This window comes from Corvus moneduloides, chromosome Z (assembly GCF_009650955.1).
Source record: "Corvus moneduloides isolate bCorMon1 chromosome Z, bCorMon1.pri, whole genome shotgun sequence".
In the NCBI taxonomy this organism is placed as follows: Eukaryota; Metazoa; Chordata; class Aves; order Passeriformes; family Corvidae; genus Corvus; species Corvus moneduloides.
In genome coordinates, this window is record NC_045511.1 from 46388982 (window position 1) to 46400205 (window position 11224).

The following is an 11224-nucleotide window of genomic DNA, read 5'->3' on the forward strand; positions in this document are numbered from 1 at the left end:
GCCTATGCACCCTCATCATAAAAAATATGTCCACATATCCAATCTAAATCTACCCTCTTTCAGCTGAAAATCATTGTTCCTTTTCCTGTCTCTACAGGCCTTGGCAAAATGTTTATTTTCACCTTTCCTTTAAGCCTTCTTTATATACTGGAAGGCAGCAACGCAAGGTCTCCCCAAAGCCTTGTATTCTCTAGGATGAACAACTCCAACACTTTCAGCCTAGCAAGGGTGTTTCAGCCCTCTGATCATTTTCATGGACCTCCTCTGGACCTGACCAAACAGGTCCATGTCTTTCTTGTCTCTCCTTAATGGATTCCCTGTAGGTATCAAGAGTGAGGCAAGATTTTCCTTGTGGGAAGGAGATGACCAAAATCTTCAGTTGCAATAATGTTGTGTCTGAGTTCACAAAGCAAGGTGAACTTATAGAAAAGAAAAATAAATTTCTGTAATAGAAATGCTGTGAAAGCACCTGTCATATCACAGTAGAATAAAACAAGTAAAAATTTCAGGTAAAGTTTGTTTATCCAAAATGGGTTTATTCATTCTTTGTGTCAAAGAATAGCCTCTATAATTCATTAAATAGGAATAATAGAAATTTCAGAGTTTTCTCTCTAAGAAAAGGTTTTCTAAGAAAACCTTTGTGGTATAGTGCATAAGTGACTGAAATATATGAGAAGGCAGTCTTATTAAAAGAGAGTTTTAGATAATTGAAGAAGTGACACAGTGACATGCAGATATGAAACATACTTCCTTTCTTTAATTAGTGTACGCTAAACTCTCCATCTTGAAACTGTCACAGACTCAGAAGTTCAGTGTGGATGCAAGCCAGTCATCACTCTGCTTGTAAAATACAGAATCAACATTGAGTCACAAGTTGTTTTAGAAATGTATGTTTAAGAAGTTGTAGCACTTTGACTAGTTATTTGAAATTATGTGAGGTGTTTGAGTTATTTGACTTACTTGAAATGTCAGATACATGTAGTACCTATTCAAAAAGTCTGAATTTGGTAGGTTTTTTTTCATTGTGGGTCAATTTTTGTTGCTGTTGCTTTTTTTCTTTGTTTTTTTGTTTACTGTGGGTGACTTGTAGGGGATGGGGGAGTTTCTGCACTACTTGCATCTTGCTTTCTGTAACCCCTGACTAGCAGTAACACCTTTCTCTAGTCAGGAGACAGAAGAGGACCCTCTGATGTGTTATGCACTTGGTTACATATTCCTTTTGATCAAAGGAACCTTGAGGTGAACACCCGATGTGTACGAGAGCTCCTTCACTTTAGGATGAAAATGAATCTGTTTCATCTGCTTCCTACAGGTTCAAATTGGGGAGTTCAGCACTAGAAATACACAATACAGTACTTTGGGTAAGAAAATAAGGATTTTTTAGAAGAGCACTCGTGTAAATGTTCACCATATCCCTTATATCTATTGTGCTTCTGGACCACAGCAGATTTCATTGAGATATTTCCAAGTTGTAGAGTTTTGCAATAATATTGTTTTAGAGTGGTTGTTTTAGCAGATCAATAGAAATTGCTGAAGAGGTTATGTCTATGTGATTTTCTGTCACTAAGAACCACATGTCTGTTGTGGACCAAATCAGCTCTACTATCACGGGAAAGAGTAGTTCCCTCTCTCTCCACTTTCTTTTCCTTCCATATTACCCTAACTAGTCCCCTCCCCATACTGTAGGATCCCCCTGTAAGGCAGGGATCCAGCTCTGAGAGAGCTTCACTTCACAGTGTCCGGTCCAGGGACCATGACCTAGGAGCCTTTTGTACAGCTGATTCTGTTGGGACATCCTCTCTCACTTTATCACTGTTAGAGTGTGCCCAAATCAAGCTATTTCTCTCTCTGCTGTTACTCCCACTTGACCTGACAAAACGAACTAACTGGGGTCTGTGTATCATACGTAGGCTCGTCTCTCCCTGTTTTCAAAGGTGTTAAATATGAAAACTAGGATCAGTTTCAGTGCCTCTGAAAAGCCCAGGCATGCTGGCTGTCAGTGTTGCAAACCTCCAGCTTGGTATGTCTGCAGGCACATAAATGGTGCAATCCCAGAAGCTGTGGTTGGAGGACAACTCAGTTAACACTTGCTCCTTAGGTTATTGAAAGGTTCGTCTCTTCCTGCTTGTATATATTTCTGAGATAAAACTCCTCCGAAGCAGAGAGCAAGTGCTGATGCAGATGAGAGAAAGGGACATCAGCTATGTCTTGACATCACCATGAATGTATTGGGGCTCTCCATCAGAGTTACCGTGAGGCCCAGAGGGTGTTTGTGGCAAGTAGCTGCACTGGCTGCACAGAAGGCTTGAGATACAGCAGGGCACCGGAGCACCCTGGCTGGGGCAGTGGGATGGTCCTGGGTGGCAATGCACTGCTCCGGGCACCCCAGGGACCCCCAGTGCTCCCAGCAACCCTCCAGCCTGCACCGAGCCGTGATGTTACTGCTCAGTCTCACCCAGACCTGATTTTGTTGTAGAGAAATTAGGGAATTGCACTGGGGTAGTTGGAAGAACATACAAACATTGTCTAGGCAGCTACCAAAAACATGCATAGTCCCAAAGACAGAACTAACACTGCGTGACTGAGCAAATATAAATATAAGTACATTGTATATAAATACAATAACAAACATATAAAATTTTCAATAAACTACAAATCGATACTGACTGTTTGCAACTAGGATTTCATCTCTTGCTATCATTGTAAGACACTTTAATAACAAAACCAGGTCACACTGGTAACATTTTATATAGGGGTAGTATTGTAAAGTCTGACAGTAATCTGAAAAGAAAACATTTTCTTACAAGCCATTTCTTCCTTCTTTTCCAGCTTAATCCACTTTAATTTATATCTAGAACCCTGAAGTGCTAGCATAATCTGGAATCTCAAAAAATTTATAGGAACTTTAGAAGGCTTGTTTGACTGCTTAGAATTTTTACCAATCAAAGTCCAGAGAACAGTACTGCTAGGGTTTTTTAATGTTTACTGCAGAAGCCATGCTTCTCTATCACCTATGTATTCTTTCAAAGTCATTAATTTTTCGTACTGAATAAATTGCCAATCTTAGCGTGCACTGACGTACTTGAAAAGGGAAGACAAAATCTGTTGGACATGCTATAGAAATAAAAAACTATTTTAGAGGCTTGTGTGCATCAGCATTTCAAAAACCATTTCTATGATGCACCATCACACTCCACAAATCAACTGTTATCACTGCTAATCTTTTATTAGGCAATTTACATTTCAAAGAGTTGGCGTTAATTTTTCATCTCCTCTTATCCCACCCTTACATCCTTCACAGAAAAAAATTGAAGGACATTTATTTTGAAACAAAAGATAAAGTGACCCAGTTCTACTTCGAATAAGGCACTTCCATATACAAGTAGTCGGATAAAAATTTACTCTAATGAATAAAAAATATCTGTTCATCTTTTTAAAAAATAACTCTATTTTCATACTGTTTAGAGTCCTGGAAGCAACTGGATGTTTTTCGGAAACGTGTTACATAATGTGTCAAAGAACATTCAATCTCCACAAGTATTTCTGGTTGTGGGGCAGATTTTGGTCTCATTTATTTTTACACTGCTCTTCTTTGTGGAGTTTTCTACGGCTCAAATTTCGTAACACATACCAGAAGTAAACTCTAAAACCTTCACAAAACCTGATGATATCCTATAGTGATGCCTTTTTGTCGCAAGGAGGGCTATGTTTAAAAAAGGATTTATGTGCTTAGCTTTCTTTAGAAGTGTCTAAGCCCAAAATTAGATACTCAGAAGTTCTCTGCTCAGTTTCATCTTAGTATGCAGGCTCTGAAGCCTTTATCATTCTTCAGCCACTGAATTTCTGTGTAGACAGCGCTTAGCAGTGTGTATCTCTCCTTCACTTGAACACCTTTGGGTGCTTCTTACATCAGTCTCTTCAGAAACAATCAGAAAGGAATCTGGTGGCTTTCTCTCATCCAGCCGCCCAGTGTGAATAGTCTTTCATTTACCCATGAAGGATTTGACCCTACACCGTGCTGCTTTGCCTCCTAAGTTACAAGGTACTCTGTGGTAAAATTGTTCTGGTTCACTCCTATCAACTGTTCCCTTCAACCCCCAGCCTACAGCAGATGCTCCATTTGCTTTAGAGTATCTTGGGGTAACGGTTGTGTGACAGCACACAAGTGCAGACTTACTGGGCTTGGACAGGTCTCTCAGATCCTTCCAAAGAGTGTGTTCAAGTTTCAGCTAATTGCTGGTATTCCTGCTTTTACTTTAGTTGATATTCCTTCTGTTTAGATCACTGTTATTTCAGCCTTCCCTGCATGAAGCTTCATTAGCAACTTATTCTATATAATCTTTGCTAGTTTTCATTTAGCACAGTTACTTAGCAATAAGATTCTTTGTTACTCTCCTGGTTGCTGTTAGACATGTCTTTGAGAAACTGAAGGTGAGGCTTTTTTATGCTAGCTCTGAACAATAAACAGTCAAAATAAAATGCCCCAAAAAGTGGGGAAAGAGAGACAGCTCACAAGCAGAGTTTGTGTGTCGGCTGCTGGCAGTTTGGGTAGCTTTTGCTGTGGTTTCTCTTGGTTGGATTTGCCATCTGGCATGTCCTTCCATCTTTCATGCTCTGAAGCACTGTGGGTGCTTGTGCACTTGTGTCAGGCGGCACCATCTAATCCTGGCTCTGACTGGGTGGGAGACCTGTGCTGACATGCTCTGGCTTACAACAGTGACTCTTTACTTTGCTCCTCACAGGGCAGCTGTTGCTGCTTGGGCTGCTTCTATCATTTCTCACCCACCAGACTGTTGTGCTGCCACTCCAAAACACAATGGACATTTCTCCTTGAGCTCATTCCTCATAAAGGAGCAAAAAACACACTGCCAGGTCAGATATGTGGATGTGACAATTTCCAGTTTGCAGTGCCAGGGAACTGAAGTATTTTATAGTCCATTCATGGAGTATTAATGCCACAGCAAATACCTCAGCAGACGCAGGACAAGTCCACCTACAGATTCAGGTCATTTCACCCACCGATTTCCAAAAAGTTTACATTGTAAATAACAACTCTGAACTGTTCCTTTTCCTTATGTAGAATGTACAGATGGAACAGCTGATCCCTCTGACAGCAATTCATCATGATGGTGTCATGTAGTTGATACACAGACCATACAGCAGAAAACGAGGACCTACAGATTAAGGTGTCCAGTGGGAGAGTATAGTGCAAATGCTGATCAAAGCTGGCGTGTTGGGAGGCTTTGTTTGTTTGTTTATAAGCAAATGAGTTTCATTAAGACTAATAAAAAGGAAGCAGCTGCTCTGTGTCTGTGTACCAGTTCTTAAATGGTACTGGAAAGTAACAGGAAAAGAGAGCTGAATGATAAAACAGAGACATTTTAAAAAGTCATGATCTGGTTTCTCAAGAAAAATTTGCTTAGGAAAAACTGTTTAAACCAGAAATTATGTACTTGTTCCTACAATTTGGAAGATGAACTGTGGTTTTATTACTTAGTACTCTCCCCTTATTTTCTGTGAGTGGGCCAATTCAAATCACAAGTCTTTGCAGTCAAAGGCTTGAATTGCCCCTGGATAGGTAACTGGGATGAGTTTCTCTGTTCATTTGAATCTGTTTTCACAGCAAGTCACAGCATTTTCACTAGAACAATAGAGATGCGGCTTAGAGGACTTCTATTATTTACTGGCTTAGAGAGAATCAAATACTGAAGCACGTGCATGTGGCCCCTCAGTACCACCTCTTACTGCCTGTACCACTGGAGGACGGTCAACAGTTTCCCTTGCTTTGCCCATGTCCTTTCACTTTTTTCTTTCCCTGGGGAAGGCTATGTGGACCATCTTTCAGTCTATTCCTGCTGCTCCTTAGGCACCTTCTCCTGAAATCCACCAAGTGAAATGCTCTCTTCTGTCTACTGGGTCTCTTAACTGGGAAAAAAACCCACAGTGGTTAAAAAACTTGAAGCTACACCTCAAGTGACTGAAAACAGCACATGGCACCAAAAGACTGTGTCTAAGTGTCTAAGTTCTGCCTGCACTAGGGGTGCAGCCGCCCAGTGTTCGGCACCATTCACACATAACACGGAAATTTTCCCTGCCCTGGAAAATTGCTACAGAATAACCTCAGGAAACGAGCAGATGCAACAAGCAGGAGAAAGGATACAAATCAATAGTGAAATAAAATTGTCTGGTAAAATAAGCAATGGTAAAATCACACCATCTGCTCTTTTTGCAGAGCCTACAAATCACTAAACAATGGCTGGAATGAGTTTAAAAGCATTTGAGGAAAAAAAATTACTGTTGCTGTGGTTTCTGAGCATATGTGAAAGAATGGATTCCAATTGTATCTGCATCTTTTCCAATAACTCACAGCGTATTACAATCAAGACTGTCTTATTCAAAAGTATTTCTATTTTTGAACTAAATTTCTGGTGGCCAAAGCAGCTTACAATTGTTTACAATTCAGAGGCACAGCTCTGCTGTCAAAGCTTCAGGAAAAGCATCTGTATTGGAAAACTTTCTATGAGCCAAAGGAAATTTCTTGATTTTCTGAAGGAGCATAACTCAAAACTGGTGTGACTTGTGATTTTGCTGTGCTTTCTCAAAACACATGGAAAAATTGCTGCCTTCAAAAAGGTGGTCATATGTTAAATCGAAATGTTTGCTGAGAGCCGTATCTTTGCAAATTTATCCCCACAGGAGTAATGTGCCTCTGCTTCTTCTGGCAGCTTCACTGAAAATAGACTTTGGTCTGCATAAAGAATCAGTACTGCCCTTCAATAAAGAAATATTATCTTTTTTTTCTATGGCAAGAGATTTGATAATGTAAGAGGTACTATTAAGCACTGTCTTCCATTGCAAATATACTAATGGCTCAGGACTTGAACGCAAAATACCACTCCTCTAGTTCCACATCACATACTTCAATGAAATTGTCACTCCCTTTATTGATACCTGCCACATTTATCAAGAGGATACTAAAATCTACTACATACCATCTCCATTTTGTGTATTCAGTTCTTTCTGAATTGTGAGCCTAGTGGCAGATAAAATTCCTCCCCTCAGACCCCACCTTCCCTTGGAGTTTTATACCCCGAACATTAGAAAATGATGGTCCTGCCAATTTGTTATTGTTACTAAGGGCAAAACAATAGTATTGGTCTTACATTTTTAAAATAGCACTGGTTTCGATTACTAGTAAGCTTCTTTTTTTCATCTCTTACACTAAGTTACAAACAGTAGAAACTAGAACTCAAAGTAAAATTATGATTTCCTGCTGTTTCCCTCCTGACACTTCAGGTATCTCTGAGATTAAGTGATTCTGTTCTTCATCTCCACCACTTGTCTCATACCTTCTTTTAGGTGCATTTCATCAGTTAAGTGGGAAAAAACCCACCTCATTTGCTTATTTTCTAGATTGTAAAATTGTAATTGTAAAAAAGATTGTAATAGTTAAAATTCTTGAAAGCTATTATATATCCCGTGGACAGAATTGTAACACAGGGAAACAGAAGCATGCAGAAATGCTAATGATTTAGGGCTTTCAGTCCTGAAGGCCAAGGTCTGTTACCTAAACTTTGTCAAGCCCTAAATCTTCAGGCCACATTATACTGTGTATTGCAGCTGATAACCATCAAGGCACCAGTTCTGTCCCACCTGCTTTAGCAGTGTATGAACAAATATTTGGGCATTCAGTTATCTCTTGTGGGTTTTTTTGTTGTTGTTTGGTAGGTTTTACTGTTGGATTAGGTCTCAAGGGATCATCAGCTTATCAGTTTCCAAGTAGCTAGCAGGTGTGGTCTGTGGATGACCTGCTACTATGCCATGAAGAACCCTGTATTTTGTTGTTTCTGATGTTGTCTAATGAGACACAAGAGTCTTATTTTCTGTTACAACAGTTCATCGTTCATCAGAGAGCGTGCAGTTAAAACAAACACGTTTTCTTACACTTGCACCCCTCACAAGGGCCACACTCCCATGCTCTACTATCATGTTTTATTGCAGCTTACCTCAGATGATGATTTGATATTTGCAGGGGGAGTAAAATAAGGTCATTTATATGGAGGATCTTGCAGATATTATAACAATTTTGAGGCAATAAAAGGTGAATAAAATTTTCAATTATTGTTTTCTTCTACAGTTCCTAAAATCTAGTACATAAGTGAAGGGTAAACATAGTAGTGCTTCTTGGTTTTCTTCCAAGGAGTCTGAAACACTGATCTTATGTATTTTTTTTATTATATTTATTTTATATATATTATATATATTTATTAGATATATATCTATTTAGATTATATTATATATCTATTTAGATTATATTATATACATATTTTTAACATATATTTATTTTTGCTAATTTTATGAGAGAGGAGAAAATGTTTGTAAAGCGGAATGGCTTCTTTGCCACGTCTTTCTAAGTGAATTGGATAAACCAAGAAAACAAAAAGATGCCTGAGTCCTAGATTGTTTTTTTTTCCTTCTGGAAATATGTGGGATGATTTACCCTCTGAGCTCTTTGGACAAAAACTTTATTAATACATAGAAGTGCATTTGGACTGGGAAGAAATCAAAGCCTTTTCATCAGACTCCCCTGCTTCCACCACAGTGGTTTGGCATAGCTCAACAGAGTAGATAACGTGAGAGAAAGAAACTCATAACAACTAAATATAACCCTGATTCAAGTGCAGTCTTTAACAACTACCATTGAGTTCTGGAGAGTTCCCAACATTACAGACAAATGCAAGAACTTCAGATGAATGTATGCGTGATATAAAATTAGTCCTGGATCTACAGGAGTTTTCATTGTTGCCTGATGCAATCTGTGAAGGGATTTTAATTTAACTTTCTTTGGAAAGGAAACTGAGAGTTCTTGGTCAGTAAGATGAGAGAAACTTTGTTCTTTCTACAAGAAATAATTGCCATTTTAAATTTTCCACGTGTTGGCTCATTAGGAACCAGTCTAAGCACTGTAACCTTGCAGGGGCTGTCACAATTTGCCAGTTTAATTGCTCTGTTACTGTTTAAGGCTGCTGGAATTAAAAGAGCATCCAACTTTCTTCAGAAAGTACTGAAGCCTAATTTAATGTGTCAATATCGAAAAAAGGAAAGGAAAGGAAAGGAAAGGAAAGGAAAGGAAAGGAAAGGAAAGGAAAGGAAAGGAAAGGAAAGGAAAGGAAAGGAAAGGAAAGGAAAGGAAAGGAAAGGAAAGGAAAGGAAAGGAAAGGAAAGGAAAGGAAAGGAAAGGAAAGGAAAGGAAAGGAAAGGAAAGGAAAGGAAAGGAAAGGAAAGGAAAGGAAAGGAAAGGAAAGGAAAGGAAAGGAAAGGAAAGGAAAGGAAAGGAAAGGAAAGGAAAGGAAAGGAAAGGAAAGGAAAGGAAAGGAAAGGAAAGGAAAGGATGAGCAATAGGAGGACTTCTTAGCTAGCAATGTGCACAGTGTGGGAGCATTTATCTTAACTGGGGTTTTTTTCCCTCTCTGTCAAGTCATAACTCCCTGTGATCTCTTAGAATGTCTTTCAGCTCCCACTGTTTGGCTGCAAGGGATTTACTTGTAAATTTTGTCTCTTTTCCTCTCATCTGTTTGGCTACTTAAACTTAGTGACTTCTAAAAGATAAACAAAAATCCAGACATTTGTCTTGCAATTTTCTTGGAAAAAGGCTTATTTCTACAGGGTGTCTTCAGATACCTTTGTGTTCATCTTTGGTTGCTGATGTGCTGTCTGGCAAACTGTGGCAGTCTTTGGGCTGCACCACAGCTTTACCATCCTGGAGATAAAATTCTAGGTAACAAAAACAACCCGTGCAAAATGAACAAACAGGAAACCTACCAGTTCTTTTGGCATAGACTAGACTTATATGTTATTTGTTGCCAGATGTCATATCAACTTGGATTCTTACTTGTTTACAGGAAAAAATCAAAGAAAATTCAGCAGACTTTTGCTAGCTACTGAATACATATATTACTGCTGGTTTTAGTTGTCTAGTGATTATTAGAAGTGTGTTTTTAAATTACTTATCTTTCCCAGGTAAAGAAATTTATGTTTTAGGATCCTCTGGGAATGAAAACCATAAAAAAAGTTGAAGTGCCAAAAATAAAGCATGTTCACCTACTACAAGAGAATGCATATATATTTAAAATTTCTCAAGAACCATGCAGTTTCCCTCTAACATTTGACAGTTTTCTCCTTCTTGGTGCTTTCAAAAGAAGGGGAAAGGTTCTTTCCTAAGGACAGCATAACCTGGAATTTTTAGTTTTGATTAGCTAGTTGATTTTGTTGTCAGTACTGCTGCAATAACTTCACACAGACATTCTTGAGATATTTTTTGTATGTGCATTTATTTCTAGTGATCTGACTGTTAATAAAACACAAACTAAACTTGAGGATTTCCTTTTGCTTTTTCACTTGTGTGGCTAGTCCAGTTTTTACCTCTATCTTTTAAAAGCATGACTTATTTCTCTCACCATTAAGAATCATCTGCATTTTTCCATGACCTTTATACAACAAAACACTAGCATTTCCCCATTTCCAAGGATGCAGTTATTAAATAAACTTGGTGTTCAGTGGCCACCATTTAACTTACATTAGCCATAGTTTAGAGCTGTGATGTGACAATGTGACAGCAGTCAAGTTCCTCCAGTTCCAGCAGGAGATTTAGCTGCAAGACATGCCCAGAAGTGTTTCAGTAGGTGGTCACAGCTCTAGAAGGACTTTGGGAAACACCTTATTTTCAGGGTCCATATACAGTCAGACACTAATGTGGTATGTGTACCTAGTAATGACTCCCTTTCCTCCATTTTTTGTCCTGTCCTGTTAGGATTTTTATTCATGACCAGTTCAATTAAGTCGCATACTTAGCAGTAATTATAAATAAATGTATCTTAGTATTGGTGTCAAATTAGGTTTTAAGATTTGGTTTCCTTGTATACTGTGTATTCTCCATAAACCTTTGGCACTCTACAGGGTGCTCCTTGGGGCACTATAGGAATTGAATGTTTGTACACTGTTTTGCCATATCACCTAAACACCATAAGTAAAGGGAATAAAATCTCCTTGTTCCTATTCTCTGTAACACTGCTGGAGAACAGCATCTGGGAGATGGGTTTGGCTCTCCGGTTCTTCCTTTTTGTAATGTAAAGTTCCATGGGGCTACTTGCACTAGGATAGAATGAAATAAGTAATGGGATATATGCTGTGCATCTCATAGCCATGTGTCCCTAGAAAATTTGAA